At 40.7% G+C, this 19,709-nt stretch overlaps 1 protein-coding gene across 2 annotated transcripts in view; it reads right to left on the bottom strand.

The window, feature by feature from the left end:
- Window positions 1–16,813, bottom strand: part of LOC111151021 (NIMA related kinase 7) — a 149,857-nt gene extending 133,044 nt beyond the window's left edge. For both annotated transcript variants that reach the window (XR_002640835.1, XM_022508726.1), the window contains exon 1: window positions 16,582–16,813. The gene's annotated coding sequence lies outside the window, so the exon portion shown is untranslated. The remainder of the gene's footprint in view (window positions 1–16,581) is intronic.
- Window positions 16,814–19,709: the final 2,896 nt, after the last annotated feature.

Here is a 19,709-nt window from a genome sequence, read left to right as displayed (position 1 = left end):
ATGATTGTATATTTTATCCTTATTTTTAAAAGCTTATTAATTGCTGTTTATTCATGCTTTTTTCACATACCCACTCTACTAGGCACTGTTCTATGTACTTTTTCCTGAATTTCCAAAATCCTTTTTTCTTTACATACTACAGTTTATAGTAACCATAATAGTTTTAAAAAGATTTATCAATTATTTCTTTTGATGGTCCTAAAAACTAAACAAGTAAACTGACACCTAGAACTAAGCAGTAAAAAATGACCCCAACGCAGGTCCAGTGAACGCTTTCACTCAATCCTCACCCAGACCCTCAAAACGTTCTTGAGATCTGACTTAGTCATTAAAAACAGAGTCTGTCTAATGGATAATTAGGTTAGTAGGACATAATCGGTGTTTAAAAAACAAAGCTAGTGTGTTACTTTACTTCTGGGAAAACTGCCTTTTCCCGCTTCCTGCCCACTCTCTTCTCCACTCAGAAAGAAAGCAGAAGAACAACTGTATCTCTCGATTTTCTTCATCTCTTTTTTACTGTGCAGAGACTTCCAACGCAAAGCAAGTTAAGAGAAAATTAGGAAAGGAGGAAAAAAAGCAAGTATGTAAAAGCCATTTACTCATAGGTTACACAAAAGTTTCCTAACTTTAATAAAAGTATTATTCAATGTATTTACTTATAAGGTAAATCATGATTATATTTTATAATTTAAAATTGGCCTTATGGGGCACATGGGTGGCTCAGTTGGTTAAGCACCTGCCTTCGGCTCAAGTCATGATCCCAAGGTCACAGGATATTAGACTCCATGCTCCTTGGGGAGCCTGCTTCTCCTTCTCCCCCTTTGCCTGCCGCTATCCCTGCTTGTGCTCGCTCTTGCTTTCTCGCTCTCTCTCTCTCTGTCAAATAAATAAATAAAATCTTTTTTAAAAAATAAATAAAATAAAATCAGCCTTCTAAGAAACTAAATGCAGTTGCTGCTATTTTATTCTTGATATCACAGAACTGAAAAAGCCTTTGAGTGGATTATACAAAGTTAACCAAGACAGCTGCTAAGCAAACTTTCTCACCAAACTCTGCCAAGTTATTTCAGTCGTGACCGGCACCATCCTGCAATCCCCTCCTGCTCTTTTTCACAGACCACGAAATCACGCCAAACTGTGTCCGTGTGTCTGTTAACATACACAAACAGATATACAAACAAATGTACTTTCTCTGGCACACTTACTATGTGAAACTATGATTTTAAGGAAATACTATCCGAAGAATAATGATTGTTATTTTATTTTTTTTAAGATATTACATTTATTTATTTGACAGACAGAGATCACAAGTAGGCAGAGAGGCAGGCAGAGAGAGGGAGACAGAAGCAGGATCCCCACTGAGCAGAGAGCCCAATGTGGGGCTCAATCCCAGGACCCTGGGACCATGACCTGAGCCGAAGGCAGAGGCTTTAACCTACTGAGCCATCCAGACGCCCCAGGATTGTTATTTTAAATTAGCAACAGGAATAATAAACATAATGTTTGTTCATCAGAAGCTATCTGGGATTTTACATGACAGACTTGAAATATAAATAACTCACAAAAAAATTAAAAATCAGGTTAATAGTGATTATAGACTTACACTAAAATAGTTATATATAATTGATATCTAAATTTTATTTTCAGAAACCTTCTGAATCTATGAAAATCCAATCCTCTAACCAAAGAATCATAAAATCTTAGAAAGACAGCAAAGAGTAAGAAGCTTTAAAAGCACTGTTTTATTAAGGATGCAAATGGCATTATTTGGGTTTTCGCAACAAAACACCTTACCTTACATAGTATATACTTAAAGTCAGACAGCAACACATGAGTTAACTTTTAGTTTCTCTCAGTATTTTATTGAGTATTTATTTATCTTCTTTTAAGTGAGCAAGGAAGCACAGGACTTCTGACACACCTTCTCTAAACAGACTTCCCTGCTACCCCACATAATCCATTGCCCCTCTACACTGATGACAGAGCTCTACACCAGGCAAGACTTCACCGCTGAGCTCCAGCTCCATATAACCAATTGCCTAGATAGGGTCACTTGTATATCCCTCAAACAGCCCAAACTCAACATGAGAGGCCTCCTCCTCCCACCACACTTGGCTAGTTTTGATGAATGTAGCATCAATGAGAACTGAACACGTTATTCTCTACTCTCTGCTTAAACAACAGGACTCTGAATTTTAAGCTGATCCAGTTAAGATTTCTTTTTTGTTCTTCATCAGCATTAGGCACTATGACAACTTTATCTATGACTAAAGCAAACTGTATTCCCTTGTATCTTAGAGTACTTCAGCTCTCACTTTCTCTAGCCAACAAGAAGAAATGTATATACCATTTGATAGCCATTTGATTTGTAGGTACTCCGCATGGGAAGACCTATATGGTTATCTTAACACTAAAATGACATGCAAAGGCCAGCTGCAAACACATTTTGTAGAATACCTGAGAAGGCTTCTAAAACCATACCGGGACAAAGTTTGATCATACTACTTACTGCTTATAAAAGATTATGAAGAAAGTCAAAATTGCAAAAGAATTAGAAAATATGCCAATAAAAATGGAAGACTATACCTTTCCACACTTAGTGAGAGCCATCTATATAAAGCAGTACCCTCAATGAGGCAACAAATAACACAGCATAAATAAAATGTCCTAGGTGAAGTTGCTAATTGTTTTATTTCATCCTTTTTCAGTTAAAGCCACAGTTACTCAAAGGTGGGGGTAAGTGGGGTAGGGAGAAAAAGGTGCTAGAACTTCAGGCCCCCTGCCCAAACTGTGTGCCCTCCTAGACTCCTCCTCTCTCTTAACTACTCCAACCCATTCAGTACGTAGGTCCACTTTTGAGCACAACTGACACGTCTATTACAGCTGTTGGGAATACAAAAAGGATTCAGGCAGTTTGGATCCTTCAAGTTATTCCCAGGAGAGACAGAAGAAAGGACTTTTAGAGCATAAGGAAGCAAGTATCCTGACAGACACCATCCCAGGGAACTGCTACAAAAACTGGCAAGAGAGGTGCCTAAGCAGGCTGTCAGGTCAGCAAGGCTTTGCAAAGGAGACACGGGAAGTGAGTTCTCAAGAATGCGTGGGAGCTAACCAGGCAGAAAAGAGGCAGGACATTCCTGACTAAAGCAGGGAGCAAGGAAGGAACCACAAGTAACGCAATAAGACAGGAGGGTCTGACGCAACAGAGGCCAAGAGCCAAGGGCCCAAATCATATTTTTTTTTAAGATTTTTTTTTTTAAAGATTTTTTTTATTTATTTATTTGACAGACAGAGATCACAAGTAGGCAGAGAGGCAGGCAGAGAGAGAGGAAGGGAAGCAGACTCCCTGCTGAGCAGAGAGCCAATGCGGGGCTCGATCCCAGGACCCTGGGATCTTGACCTGAGACGAAGGCAGAGGCTTTAACCCACTGAGCCACCCAGGTGCCCCCCAAATCATATTTTTAAGAGTCGAAGGGATTAGAAATTATTCCAAAGATAGTAAGTGAAGGATGTTAAGCAAGGAAAAAACAAAAAATAATAAACAAAACAAAACAACAACAAAAAAACCTTAAGTGGGTAGAAGGTATTGAGGTTGGTTCTTCAAAAAAATTAAAAAATAAATTTAAAAAAAACCATACACAGATTGAATAAGAACATAAATACATAAATAAATCTAACCCAATACTAAATTTCAAAAGGGGGAAAAAAGAAAGCAGAAACTACAGTAGGCTCTGTTTATAAAAACAGAGCCTACTGTATTTTTATTTATATTTTATTTATAAAAAACAAAATAACACTTTTTCTTGGTAAACTTAAAGCATACTGTACTATCACCAAAGCCTGGACTTTCCAGTCTAAACTTAATTTTTTCATATATCCCTTAACACATTTTCTTAAGAGATTTTTTAACAAATCTACCTCATGGCTGCCTTTATAATAATCTTGATTCAATTCTGACACTAGTTCCTGATACATGATCACCTAAAAACCAGTGAAAAGATATCAAAGCACTACAGCCTTCATTGCTATTACAATCAAAATTTGAAAACATAAAGGTACAAATAACTCTTTACAATCATATTAAAGGAGAGGAAGGGGGCCAATCTTCTTAGTATTGTATGTGGGGCCTTTCATAATGCAATATCTGGGTATCTTTTCTAGATTCATTTACTATGTACTTGTCCATTAATTCATGAATATACACTGTATCTTTGGTCCACCTGACACAGGCCTTTTCTAAGTACCTTAAATGTTTTTAAAATAATTATTGACATTGTGATTGTTCTTTTAAACTTCCAGCAATGAAAGCAACGAATATATACTAAATAAAATATATCTATTTGAAGTGGAACCACCTTTTTCTCTAGATCAGCATTTGATGGCCACAAATCAAAGGATAACCTTCATCAATTCCCAATTAGTAGTTATACTTAAGAGGGGACTAATTTCCAGTAGTAACCTAGTTACTTCTTTATTTAACTCAGTTCAATGTTTTCCTCATGAGGGGACTGTCAGAACATCAAAACGGGATTCATTTGGTGAACACAACATGGTCAGCATTTTTTTTGGCAGAGAGAGGTTGCCTGGCTGCTGAACTTGAACTAGGAATGGGCTTGCCTCTAAGGAAGAGAGCTGTAAGGATATGTAATATACGGTTTAATAAATCAGGCTCAAAACAAATTAATCTGACTGTTGGTCCTGTTTTAACCTCATGTCCTAATTTCAATTTGTTCCTTGTTGCCCCGGTCTCTAACTTGTACCTACCTGTTAAACTTACCCGTCTTGACTCCATAACTCTTCTCATTTCTACCAACTTCATGTCTACGCATTTATCCTAGTCCTGGTTCCCATGTCATCCTATTCTGAGATCTTCCAGAAGTTAAATTCAAAATTCAGATACCAAACTCAGATTCTCAAACTAGATCTCTGAATATCCCGACACTTATTACTTACTGATCAATCTTTCTCTATCACACGTAAGATGTTCCTCATACTATGCCCTATGGGCCCTGCAGAGACATGCAGCTGGCCATCATCACAGACTTCCCTGAAACCAACTGCTCAATTGTTCTGGACATTCTTTCACTCTAGGATCTGCCCAGACCTTCTGCCCCATATCACCACTGGGAGGCAATCACCTGTCATCCCCTGAATGGCTAGTTCTGACAAAGATGGTCCCAGGCCCTGTAAGAAACTCAAGTATGTACAGGACATGATTCATACCTTCCAGAAGCTTATTTTCCAGGAAGGAAGCTAAGACAAGTAACTACAGGGAGAGTCAATAGGTATTAAAGGCCCAAAGAAGCAGAAGGATGTGTTTATATTCACTATACTAGGGAAAAGCCTTAAAGGATGAAGATTATATTAATATAGCGAGATTGAATAGCTAAAGCACAGAAAATAGGCATTAAAAGGAGTGAGAAATGCATAAAGTAGTGAAGCCAGAAAGGGTATAAAGGGTATAAAATTTAACTTTAAAAAAAAAAATGGTCAAACATGACTAAAATATAGAAGAGTATAAAGAAGTGAATCTAGAAAGATAGGTCAGGGTCAGGCTGAAAGCAGAGGTTCTAATGTAGAGCCAGGCAAAAGGACGCAGTGTGTGGTCATTCCTGTGCTCCCATATTCTGTGATTAATAAAAACTGAAATATTTTTAAAAGCATAAAGCTAGATCTTTGTTTAGATTATTTTTTTTTCATTACTCACTCCCAGCTACCTACCAACAACCCCCAAATTTCTCCTTCTTCAGCCCATGAATTGCTGCAACCCAGTAGGAAAATGGGGAGAACATTAAAGAACAAATAAAGTGAAGAGAATCACAGAAGCACTCATCTTACAAATGCTGGAGATGCCCAGAGATCAAATGGTCTGTCCCTCGGCTTGCAGGCATATAAATCGTCCAACTTCAGAGAAACCTCACCTCATTGTGAAACTAAGCTTAACATTCAACCCTGTCCAACCCACTGGATCATCTTCTGAAAAACATATGCAAATACCCCCACAACGTTCACAAAAAAAAAAAAAAGAAAGAAAGAAAGAAAAATGGGCATTCATGTCCTACTGTGGAAATACTGACATTCAAGAGATGACAACACAACACATGAACCAAAAAGGCCTAGGAATGGTAGTAGCACTACCTTATCAAGGACTACATACTGGGACAAGGGTCCCAATATATACTACGTCAACATCCTCATGGCATCATTACAGTCCAGGCTCCATTTTATTATCTGAATTACTCATCGCATTACCAATGCTCTCCCCTAGGCTAGACACTCAACTCCTAAACTGAGTACTATAAATATTAATTTAGTTCACACTAAGAGCTGGACTCTGTGCTTGGCATTTGAAAAGACATAAAAATGAACTGAACTTAATCCAGGACTTCAATACCTTCTTTATCAAGCTGCCTCTTACTATGTGAAAAAAGATGGGAATAGAAATGGGGTCAAAAACAACAAGGGCCGGGGCGCGTGGGTAGCTCAGTGGGTTAAGCCGCTGCCTTCGGCTCGGGTCATGATCTCAGGGTCCTGGGATCGAGTCCCGCATCGGGCTCTCTGCTCAGCAGGGATCCTGCTTCCCTCTCTCTCTCTCTCTGCCTGCCTCTCTGTCTACTTGTGATCTCTCTCTGTCAAATAAATAAATAAAATCTTTAAAAAAAAAAAACAACAACAAGGGCCTGGACTGATTTGATGAACTCCAAATTAAGAAAACATGTTAAAAAACACCAATAGAAAGTAATTTTTAAATGACCAAACATTAGAATGAATGAATGAATTTGAATGAATGAATGAATGAATGACCAAGGAGGCTTTCTTGAATAAAGAACACAACTTGCATGCAGAGATCTGTATCTAATGACAAGGAGGGAAGTTAGAAGCAACTCAAGTACCAGACACTTGTTATCAGTGGAAATAAGGCAGTCATGGAAAAAGGAACAAGTTACTCATCATGATGTTCTTGAATACTTTCCAACATGGCCAGATACGCAAGACATAAAAGCTTGGTACAGCCAAGCCCAGAAACAAATTTGAGAACTATAGGTAGAAGCAAGGTAATGGTGACTAGAGGCAAACTCTCTAGGTGCAGGCAAAGGGCTATTAGCCTTAAGCAAAAAGCAAACCATCTCAGAGGTAAGGAAGTGGTAAGCTTTCACACCTAGCTGAGAGAAATACTGTAGAAATGCCAAAAATGGTGAGAACAGCATGCACTATAAGCAGTACATTAAAAAGGGACCATTTGTTGGGACAGAACAAAAACTAATACAAAGTATTATTTTCTTTTACTTGTTTGAAGTGGAATTTTCTCGTTTGTTATTACTTCAATTGTTGTTTATAAAATATTTATACTTTATCTAACTGATTTTCATTGATTTATAACCATCATTTCAATGACACCTATCCCTTGTTTAAGCTGAGACACAGGTTACACATGCTAGAAGAGTCTAATTATTAGATATAAACTGCTCCAAAGGGCTGCACACCCCAGGCCAGAAATGTTGGCAGTAGGAATGGGCTCTCATTACAAATAAATATTTTTTTATTATGTTCAGTTAGCCAGCATATAGTATATCATAAGTTTTTGCTGGAGTTGCATATAACACCCAGTGCTCATCCCAACACGTGCCCTCCTCAATATTTTTTTAATTAAAAAATATTTTTTTAAAAGACCACATGGCATTTCTTAGTGTGTCCTGAGGAACACCTACATTAGAATCACCTTCAGCACTTATTTCAATGTGGGTTCCCATCACAGACCAGTGGCTTTCCAAATCTGTATTTATTGTAAAAATCATCTCGGTTGTTTACATTTTATTTTTTTAAAGATTTTATTTTTAAGCAATCTCTATACCCAACATGGGGCTCAAACTGACAACCCTGAAAGCAAGGGTCACATGCTCTACAGACTACCCAGCCAGGCACCCCCAGGGTACTTGTTTTTAAATGCCAATGCTCATACTTAATAAATCAGAATCTCTGATACAGACATTTTGAGGACCACATTTTGCATTTTGAGCAGCGCAGTAATAGGACAAATCCTTTGAAAATACAACTTATCTTGGTGGTAGCAAAAAAGTCACCCATATATTCTTGAACAACTGTACAAATTTTGCAAATCATCTTCAATGTATAAACAGATATAACTCTTCCAAGGAATCATGAATAAATCCTTTAGGATTCATCTGATTAATCTCTAAACATTCTGCTTTGTAAAGCAGAATTTTCAGGGAAACAGGGAACATATAAACAAATGGAGAACCAACTTCTAAGAGATGGTTATGGCTATAGAAGTAAAGGAGACAGAGCCAATCACGATCTCTGAATCACAGCAAGAAGAGAAGATATTAGAGGGAGAAACTGGTCAGTGGCACTGCAGAACATTTCAGGCATATATACAAGAAGCAGTGGGGGCACATAAGTTATTTTCAATATACCAAAATGACAAGCAACATGAAGGCTGGCTCTTATGAGTCAGGGTGTCTAATATAATGAAGTATGTACTTATGAAATATTGACCATACAACCGTTCATGAACTTTCTAGCCGTTAGTATCCTATGAACTGCCTCTAACTAAACGCTCCTTCCTGGGCCTGGCCTCCATAATGGTAAATTTCTTGTCCCACTTGGATCCTATTAAATAGTGAGGCTACAGCAACACACCCTACTGTTCCTCATTTTAGAGGGAAAAGAAATACTTTACCCCTGTGCGATCAGGTACTCAAATACTTGCAACTTAAATCAAGGCCCTGATGTAGGCAATCGGAGACACACTGTCATCACTCCACCAGCAAGTCTCTATCGAGCAAGTACCATGAACAGAGCAAGATTCTGCTAATTCAGGAGAAGTGGGGGAAAAAAGAAATCACTGTGCCTACTATCAAAAACATTACAAAGGTAACACAAGGCAATATTGACTGTTACGGAATCTAGCAGAGTGTGGGTTAGCAAGTTTACATCCTTGGGTTTTCATTTATTCTCACAATAAATGAAAAGGTCAGTTTAGATAATTTAAAAGTTTCCTTTCAGTTCTGAAAATAACTGATTTAGTGAATCATACACTTGGGTCTCCTAAAAGAAACTATAAGATGATAATGGTAAATGGAAAACTTGAGTTTGGAACAGCTGTTTTGTGGTAGCAACAGGCTACCAACTGCAGGGGTGCCTGCGGGGTTCAGTTGGTTGAGCTGCCGACTCTTGATTTTGACTCAGGTCATGATCTCAAGGTTATGAGATGGAGCCCTGCATCCAGCCACACATCAGGCTCTGTATTCAGCGGGGAGTCTACTTGAGAGTCTCTCCTTTTCCCTCTGCCCCTCCCCCCACTCATGTGCACGTGAGCACTCTTTCTCTAAAATAAATGAATAAAATCTTTTTTAAAAAGAGTACTAAGTGCAGATTACATATGTACATTATAACCTGGGCACTTTTATCTCTTGGGTATAATTTCTGCACAATCCTAAAATACTCTGTTCAGAACAAAAAGATCAGAAATCTGTAATCTGTATGCTGAAGAATCTGGAAAAAAAAGTATCGATTTAGCTTGTTAAAGTGCAAGAGTGACTGCTGACCTTAATAGAGCAGAGACACATAGGAAGAATGCCATGTGACAGAAGCAGAGACGGAAGTGACAAATATCTAAAGCCAAGGAGCATCAAGGAATGCTACCAACACCAGAAGCTAAGAGAGAGCATGGAACACATTCTCCCTGGAGCGTTCAAAGACGGCATGGCTGTGTGTACATCTTGATTTCTAATTTCTGGCCTTTGGAACTATGAAAGAGTAAAATTATGTTGCATTACACCACTCAATTTGTGGTACTTTGTTGGGGCAGCCCTAGGGAACTAATACAGGTGTTAAGAGCCAGTGCCCAGAGCATCCATTTCCTGGACCACGGCAGGCAGAATATGGTTCTAGAGATGCCAAAACAGCAGCATCTTCCTTATCGTGGATGTGTCTTCATCAGGATAGAGACTGTGTACTCTCACACTGGCCGATTTAAGATCAAGAATGAGGCAGCAACTCCCTTGGTGGCCTGGTATTGGGAAACTTTGCTGAATCAAAGTACCCCGTGCCCCACAACCATCAAATATTATTAAATACAATGCAGTAAGTTCCTTTACAAAAACAAAGAGAATGATTATGGAACAAGAGAACTGTTTAATCAAATACAACTCTTTATCAGCAGCTCATATTTTAAACATTCAAGGTCATAAATGATAAAGCAGAGTTGAAAACAATATGCCATTTGACAACGAAAATACTTATTAAATGTATAAACTATATTAAAACTTTAGATATATGTTGAAGATGTTAAAAAATGTCAGTTTTTACTGAATACATTCCCTGCCACTACACTATTCTTAGTGTGTTCTAACACCAAAGACTATAAACAAAGAAGTTAATTGGTAGGCCGCCATAAGAAACTGAGAATAAACATCAGTTTTTTTTCCCATAAATTCAAGCCATCAATAAGCATTCTTCCTGTCTATCTTTCAATTTACTTGTATTTGTTAAATAACAAACCATGCCTGGAAATAAATTGTTTGGATAAGGTCATGCCATTTGCCTAAAAATATTACCTACTTTCCAGGTCTAGGTGTCTTTTTGACAGTATAATCATATCAAATTATTTTACTATATGGTCCACCTGTTAGATATAAAAGGCAATGGAAGATATGCAATTCCTTACCTTTTAGAAGTACAATAACTTTTCTAAACATATCTATGCAATTTTCCCAATCATAATGTAATAGAGGATATGTGGCTTTGTTATGGTTAAAACCACAACAAAAATTACATTGATATGCCAGGTATATATGAGAATATGAGGAAAACATTCTAAAGATTTTTTTTTAATTTATTTATTTGACAGAGAAAGATCACAAGTAGGCAGAGAGACAGGCAGAAAGAGAGAGAGAGGAGGAAGCAGGCTCTCCGCTGAGCAGAGAGCCCGATGCGGGACTCGATCCCAGGACCCTGAGATCATGACCCGAGCCGAAGGCAGTGGCCCAACACACTGAGCCACCCAGGCGCCCCATTCTAAAGATTTTTTAATAAGCCAAATTATAAGACTACTAGATTTGCCATTTTTAATCAGTACTTAAGGATCTTTTTTGCAACTCCCATTTTTTACTGTCCAAAATATAAGGCCCCGCCAAACCTCTTGTGCTTTTTCCTGCGTGAGGAACCAAGAATTAATGCCTTCTTCCCATACTCCAAAAAACATAAAAACATGAACTCAAACATGGGAACCACTTAATTATGAATATGGAAATCACAAGGTAAAGAGGAAGAAGAATTCAAGTAAAGAATGTAGAGATGGCAGGAAAGCTAGGTAGGAGCCTGATGAGATAAAGCTGGGTCCAGGCAGAATGGGAAGCTGGGCCCAGGCTGGGCAATGGAGCCTGCCATCAGAAAAACTGAGAACAGCAGATCGTTTCCTACTGCGGAACATCTAAAAACAGAAAGAGGTGAAATGAAACTAACACTTAGAGCCTACTATCCTATTTTTACAAAGATGTTTTCATTTATTCCTCAAAGCAATCTTACCTGAACTGAGAACTATAGTCCCAACAAATCAAGTGACTCAACTAAGGAGACAAACCTGGGCTTAGTGTTTTTCATGGTAAAAACAGAAAATGATACTTGTGCACAGGTTCTGATAAAGAGGCTCACTGTAGCTGGTGGCAACTAGCCTGGTAGCTCTGAATGCCCTGGGCGCTACCTGACCACTGAGAGAGGAAAATTCTGGCACACCCAAAACCCACTCCTGGCTAGGGCTAGGAAACTCTACGGAGTGATGTCAAAGCTGCTGCATTTTCCATTCTATTCTCAGGCTTCTCAGTAGCTGCACCCAGGTCAGCCTACAGCCAATTCTTCAAACAAAGGGAGGAGGTACCCACATATCCCCAGGCTACACACACCCTGACTGCTGGCCCTCCCACAAACAGGCCCTTTCCAGTATTTCTTTTTTTAAACTGGGGGGAAAAGTCTTTTATAAAAGACTAAGTCAATTTTTTCATTAAAAAAAAAAAAAAAAAAGTCTGCCTACCCTCTCGCTCATGTCAGAAACTCCTTCTAAAAGCAACAAAGGTGGTCATTCCAATAGATTTAAAATGAAAACTATAAGTTAAAGAAACACACTAAAATACATTTATATTAGTATTATCTGTCAATCAAGCAAAGATTAAATATATGACATCAGATTTCATCTTGGTTTAGTAAGGAAGAAGCTGGATAGTTACATAGTCATTCAATGTCACAGGATGGGTGTGGGATCCCCAAGGAGCAAAGAATGGTAGAAAACCCTGAAAAGGTAGATAAATCTAAAAGAGGTTCATATACTTACAAAGTCTCTGATATGAAAACTGGGGTATGATTAAGTGGGCATTATTCTGAGGGGATTGGGAAAGATCAAGAGATTGTCAAAAATGTCTAAAACCAAAAAAGGCCATAGGTACCAGATTCCTTGGCTGGTTAAGCCTCCAACTCTTGATCTCAGCTCAGGTCTTGATCTCAGGGTTTTGAGTTCAAGAAACAAAAAAGGCTATAAATACTGCTGTGGAAAATCCACATCAAGTCAAGTATCAATGGCCCAAAAATCATATTTAGATCTTTGGTATTATATTCTAGAGCTGGGGTGGGCCTCCAACCTATTTGTATAAATAAAGCCTTATTGGAACACAGCCATGACCAACTGTTCAGGTACTGGCCATGACTATAATGACAGAGACCACATGGTTCACAAAGCCAGGATTATTTACTAGCTGGCCCTTTAGAAAGTTTACAAACTCCTGTTCTATACAAAAGCAGCCTGGAGTGGAAAAGTTACCTTTAATTACTTACACTGATTATCAACAGAAGACCAATGGCAAGGTTTACAGAAAGAGGTCTACTTCCATGAAGTAACAGAAAACATGTATTTCTAAATTTTTACAGACCCATTAAATAAGTTTCATTCATTTATACACTGTTTTGATTAACACCTTGGATAGCTAATACAAAACAGCTCGTTGTAAGCACATTATATAAACAGTATGGCAGAGCAGTTATCTTGACAAAAGTTTAAAAAAGCTTTCCTGCACAAGAAAATTAAGAAATACTTCATGATCATCAGTCCTTCTCATTCCCACCACTCACTAAAAACCATGAAATAGGTTTGTTCAGTGTTTTCATCAGAATGAAAAAAATATTTTATATAGACCTATAATGTATCATACAGAGATAATCAAACTATTAGTCACCAAAAGAGGAATCAGCAGTTTAGAAGTTTTATAAATCTAAGAGTGAATCATTCTACATTAATTTTACATATATTTAAATATTCTAAGTGGCCATTATATCCTGCAAATAAATATATTTCATTATAGTCATATAACTAAATGTTACTCACCAATATTCCCTTCAAAAATGAGGGGAGGAGGAAGTAAACTGAAACAATCAAAAGTATGAAGAAACTTCTTAAGACATCTAGCTATATATTTATGGAACTGTCAATAAATTGTTGATAAAGCAATTCAGAGCAAACAATAACTATATGTGTCATTTCCAAGACACCCTCAAGTATTATACTAAGTATACGGCCATGTTTTATGCATACTGTACTAACTAGAGCAAATATCTGAAGGGACAAATATTTTAATTGAAGGAAACCAGGAATGTGGACAAAGTGCAGCTTTGTGCAACTGCAGCTACATTGCAAATTTTTTAAATACCAAAGCCCATTTAAAAAAAAAAAAATCAAAGGAAACAAAACCTGAAAGGAATTTTGCAACTTATTATCTAATTAAGCAACTTCTTTTCCAAAATTGCATTTAAGTAATCACTATTCTCTCCTGTCCAGATACCCCAATGTGGCTACATTTGTAACATTACAAAGACACATTTTAAAACATGAGAGAGTTTGGTTCCAGAAACTCAGTAAACTCTCTAATGATATCTCAGACCACATCTTTAAGTGAAAAAAAGAAATCTACATTTCAGTAAAGGCACAATAGATGAGAAAAAAAGAATACCTAAATTGCGGTGATAAATCAGAGCCCAAAACTGTCAATTGTAACCACCAGGAAGACAAAGTGGAGGGACGTATGAGGTTAAATACTTACACAAACTAAAACTGCACTTCTGGTCATTTAAAACAATTTTGATTTTTATGATTTGGGTTATGTTATAATACTGGCCTTAAATCTCCCCTCCTCCACCAGTATGTTGCCATCACACCAGATGTGCTTTCCTCATTCTTGGAGTAAGTGCTGTTTTATTGGGCTGGAAAAGAGCTCTTGAAATTGTCCAGCCAAGAAAATGTGTAAGTGGGAAAGGGACTGGAAGGTGCTACAGGTGTGATCTTCATAAATAAACCGAAATAGTTTCAAGTATAGAATAAATCTGCACTCAAGTTACGCTCTTTACTTTTTAAATTGATCAAGATTTTTAACCGTGGCAAGACTCCCAAGTATTGTGGAAAAGCTTCACAATTTAGATTCTGACATTCTTTGGTTTTCATTTACAGATAATTTCGGAGTAAAACTCCATCAGTCCATCTGGACATTTAATTTGAGGGCCACCTTCGCTTCTTAACGACCATAAAGCTTCAGATGCAGAAGTGTGTTCAAGATGTAGCTCATTTATGAAGCGAGACGTGCACGAGGGATCAGAAGAAACTGGAACCTCCACCCCTTTACTTTTACGCATTTATTTCTCATCCCTCACACTAGAGTCCCTCAACCAGCGGACATCCTTGGAAGAGGAACTTTCTCTCCCTCCTCCGAGCCCAGGGCCGAGGTAGGAAGTACCCGCCCTCCCGAGCAGGGAACGGCAGTATCCTCACCGCTCATTGGCTGCGGAGGCCGTCACTGCTGCAGAGGGCGGGGCCTCCCGGCTCAGAGCAGAATCTCAGGCCCGCTCCTCTCCGAGGGTCCTGGGATTCCCCACCCCCCAGAAAAAGCGGCCCGCGTACACTAGGGGTTCCTTCTCCTTTTTATTTTGCGGGCCCTCTTCTCAAAGTCCGTTTGACTCCTCCATGCGGCAATTTTTCAAAGCTCCAACATCTCTTCCCCGCCCCAGCAAGCTCCCAGTCTAGGACCAAACAGAAAGATGCTGCGGTTTTAGAAGTGAAGCAAGCTGTGGACTGGATCTCCCGAGGGTAGCAGAGGATTCCTTCCTCTGGCAACGAGATAATTGCTTAAGTCTTCTGTCCACTGTTTTAAGTGCACTGGCCTTCGCCAAATACTATAAAGCCAAGAATACTCGGTGTCCACGCAGTAAGACTTGCCACAAGGTATGACAGGGTTAACTGAATCTCTTGTTGAACTGTCCACCGTTTTCAGTGTTTTGTCCGGTTGTCCCTAATACTATCCCACTCTTCGACCACACCCGCAGCAGCTCAAGCCCCAGGACAGACTTATCACATGTGCATGCTGTACTCTATCCCGGAAAGCAACCTGACAAGACAACTGCTCTTGCCTACACGGCGTGTGCATACTTCTGGAAACTACAAACTCTTCGGAGTAAGGGTTAGAAACAATGGTTCTAGTCATGATGGGCACACAACGCTCTACGAATTACACGCATTCGATTTTTTTCAACAGCGTCCTTACGATCAGTGGTCGAGGAAAATCACTTCGTTTTTGTGATGTTTTCAGAGTTTCAGTTCCGTCACCAGAACTGCTCGAGGATGAGAGAGAACCTACTGCAAAGTAAGTATATTTTTAGTATTTACCCCTAATAAGGACTACAGCTATGAGAGAGCACGATCTGTGTTTGACACATCATCTCCCAAGGCCCGCGGTACACAGGAAAGAGGCAACAAGAGTTCTTCAGATCTTACTGTACCATCCTCTAGGTTGCTGTGTTGTTTCCTGACACTGTCCTAAGACAATGTGGTCTTCTCGTTTTTCTTTTGTGGGGTCCCCTTCGTCTCTCTGACTTTGGCCTCAATTCTCAAAGTAATTACTTTCCATTGCCACCATCACCATCTCTACTGCCTTGCGATCTCTCTCACATTTGCTGATCCCGACAGGGTCCCGAGAAAGCCCATTCTCCGACAGGTTAGGCCGTCCTCCCTGTACTTCTCCAGCCACTGAAGCTTCTCCCTTCGCAGCACCGCTCCCACCACCCACTCTCTCCGCGAACTTCACTCCTCTCAAGTCTGGCTGCTGCCGAATCCTGACAGCTGGACCTGACCAATCCGCGACGGATAAATAACCGACGGCGCCAATGAGCAGCAGCCGGGGGGTGGGAGGCGGGACTTCGCCTAAGTTCCTCTGGTCCTGAAACCAAAGACCTGTTGCCGCCGCCGCGGTGGCCCCGGAGTTTCTTAGTTACCGCGGCGCCCACGGCGGCCTCGGGCCGCCAAAGCCAGCGCCAGGCACCAAGTTCCCGCTCCCGCCACGGCCAATGAACCGGACCGAAACCCCCACCCAGCTCGAGGGCGGCGCGCCCCGCCCCACCTCCCCCGGCGTGGGGATCCCGGAGGCCGCCCCGCGCCCTCCCGGCCTCCCCCTCCCCGCCCGGCTCCCGCAGGCTGCCCCACCTGGCCGGGGCGGCCCAACCCCGGCGCCCGAGACCCCGGCAGCCACTCACCAGGAAGTTGGGAGTTTTCCGATCTCCTGCCCGCGAAAGACCCGGGGCGGGAGGGCGGCTCGGCCAGGCGGCGCCGCGGAAAGGCCCGCTGGGCCGGGGGCTGTGGCTGCGAGGCCGGGAGCCGATCGCCACCTCCCGCCGCGCCGCCCCCGCGGACGCTCGCTGCAGGCGCGGGCCCCTACCCTGCGCACGGCGAGGCGCGTCCCGAGTGCGAGCCTAGCGGCGGCCCATCCTCCCGCGACTCCCGCTCCTCCTCCCCCGGCAGCCGCTGTCAGGAGTGTAAACATCCCGGCATCCCCGAGGAGAGGGGCGGGGCAGGCGCCGGCCCCTCCCCGCGCCGGGAGCCCCGCGCCGCCGGTCCCGCCGACTGCGCGCCGGGGCTGCCCGCGGGGCTCCGCACGGCGCTGTGCGAACGCAGGGAGCCCTGTCACCTCCCCGATGGAGCCGAAGCTGCTCTGAGGGGCCCCTCCGGCGTGCGGATCCCTGTTGCCAGACCCAGCGAGGAGTGGGGTGCGTCGATCTGCCTCCTGAGCCCCATTCCCCTCCTTTCGGCCAACTTCCCCGCGCTAAGCACACCTTACATTTTAAGTAAGAGTCCTAGCATAAAGAACAGTGGCTTTTAGAACATTTCTGAAAAGTGAACGACTTTGTTTGATATTGGGAATCATTGAGGGGCGGGGTGGATATCCCAAACCCCTAGTACAGGAACTGCAAAAGACTTTATTACTTGAAAAATTGGACACGTATTACTGGAGATGACAGCTAAGAGGCAGTATGGAGTCAACCACGCCTTCATCTGAACCTTAGTGCAGTGATTAACTCTGTGACCTGGCAGCAAGTTATTTCACCTCTCCGAAGCATCAGTCTCTTCGTCTATAAAACAAGAATGGTAATAATACTGATCTCTGGGACTAAGGTTAGACTTAAATGAAATAAGCAAAGGTCCTTAAATACAAGTGCCTAGCTTATAAGTACTCATTAAGTAGTTGTTACTGCCCCTAGGTCTTTCACTAGTTTGACTTACCTACCCCAAAGGGATTCAACCCAAGAATGAGCAGATTATAGCTTAAGAAGTTACAACTATGGAGTTAAGATTCGGAAAGTTTATTTTTAGAAGAAAAAAAAAGTCAAGATCTCAAGAGGAGATGTTGATTCCTTTGGTTCAAAAAGTAATAATAAATGTACGAGTCACCGTTCTAAGGAATGAAGGTGCAACGGTTACAAGATACAAAGTCCTTGCTGTGATGGAGCTTACATTGTACTAGAAAAGGCAATAATCGTCATCACAAGCCAGTAAATGCATACTATGTCAAATGGTGATTCATACAAAAATAAAGCAGGATAAGGAAACAGGACAAGGAGCATGCTGTTTGAAATATATTTACCTGGGAAGGCCTCTCTGACATTTGAGCAGACACCTGAAGGAAGTGAGAAAATAAGCCATATGTCTGTCTAGGAGTAAAGTGTTCAACACAGAAGGAACAGCAATGCAAATACCCTGAGTGGAAGTGGGCTTGGCATCTGTGAGGAATAGCCAAATAAGTGTAGCTAAAATCCAGGGAACAAAGGGAGAGCACAAGCAGATGCGATCAGAAAAGGGGGTGGGGTACAGGAAGGGGACAAATGTAGAAACTTGTTAAGTTTTAGAATTTATTCTGAATGAAATGTAGACTCATTGGAGGGGTGACCAAATCAGACTCCATTTAGGATACAAGAGCCGCACTGTGAAGAATAGATTGCAAGTTAATAATAACTAGAAGAGGAAACTATTCTAATGGTCAGGTGAAACATACTGATAACTTACACCATCGTGCATATATTGGAGGTAATAAGAATGGTCAGATTACAGATATATTTCTAAAATTTGCCAATGGGTTGGATGTGGGGTAAGAAAGGAGGCAAAGATGAAGCCAATAAAGTTGGTATTTGAACTAGATCATTCTGTCACATTACAACAAATTAACATCAGTCCATCAAATAACAACAGTGTCACTTGAGTCATATAAAAGCACATCTTGCAGGAAAAATAACCAGATATTCCCAGGGTGAAGACATTTCAACCCGATATGGTACAGGAAGTATGATTAAAGGTTTGGGGGGGGGTGTTTGTATTTTACTATCTTTTGGACCACCTTTTAAAAAATGTAGATAGATTGATAGATAGTAAAATATCCCAGTTTAAATAAACTTCAGATTCATCTGTAGACCAGATATTATCATTGGTATGAGGAAAAGTTTTATATACTTTATGAACACTAATAGGCAAGTAAATCAAAATTAGCTCACAAAGCCCCAGTAGCCACAAAGACTTTGTCTAGTTAATATCCTCTTAGTGGCTCTATGGTGCCCAAAGTATTGAAATCATCTGTATGTGCCCTCTTCTTTCACCTTAAAAGACTACAAAGCTACATCCTCGTAGTAAAGTGTTTTCAAGGTTGTTAAAACTGTCAGAACTGAATCCACTGCACTCTCTCATTGTGACTTTTTATCACCCTGTGTGGAGATAAGGGAGGGTTGCCCCAGCCACCAGCTCTTGGCCTGGAGCAAATGTTAATGGAACAGAGAGATCTGGCTGAAGAGGCTCCTCTGGCCCCAGCCCTCATTAGAACAGAGGCTGGCTTTAACTGCTTTTCTATTCATCTCCCAACAAACTTGCTCCAAAAATGTTGTTTGACTCCATGAAGTGCATTAATCACAGTCCTTCATATGAGCTGTGTTTATACCTAATTACTACACAATACATACCACTATCAGGTTAACTTTGCTGTAAATGATATTTGATTATTTCACTGAGAGCCTGTCAGCTTATACCAAGTCTTCCTATTTTATTATTCATACAGCTTCACTGGCCCCACACAATTAAAAATAAAAATTAAATGTAGAATTGATTACTAAAACCATTTTTATCCATAGGCTAAACCAGACCAGATGTTACATACCATGTTCATGGTAAATGCAACTTCTCTGTAAGAAGAGAAGCTTGCTGGGGGGGAAAAAGTGTTTTCCCGATGAAGGATGGTGAAGTAATATTAAAAATAATTTTCCTTTGAAAATGATCCTAGCCACTGGGGTAGACCAGAAATGTCTAGTCTTCTTGACTCACAAACATAGTGCTGGCAACAGGTGTA

The sequence above is a fragment of the Enhydra lutris genome, unplaced genomic scaffold (genome assembly GCF_002288905.1).
Source record: "Enhydra lutris kenyoni isolate GAN:26980312 unplaced genomic scaffold, ASM228890v2 scaffoldscaffold25, whole genome shotgun sequence".
In the NCBI taxonomy this organism is placed as follows: Eukaryota; Metazoa; Chordata; class Mammalia; order Carnivora; family Mustelidae; genus Enhydra; species Enhydra lutris.
This window is presented reverse-complemented; position numbering and strand designations above follow the sequence as displayed.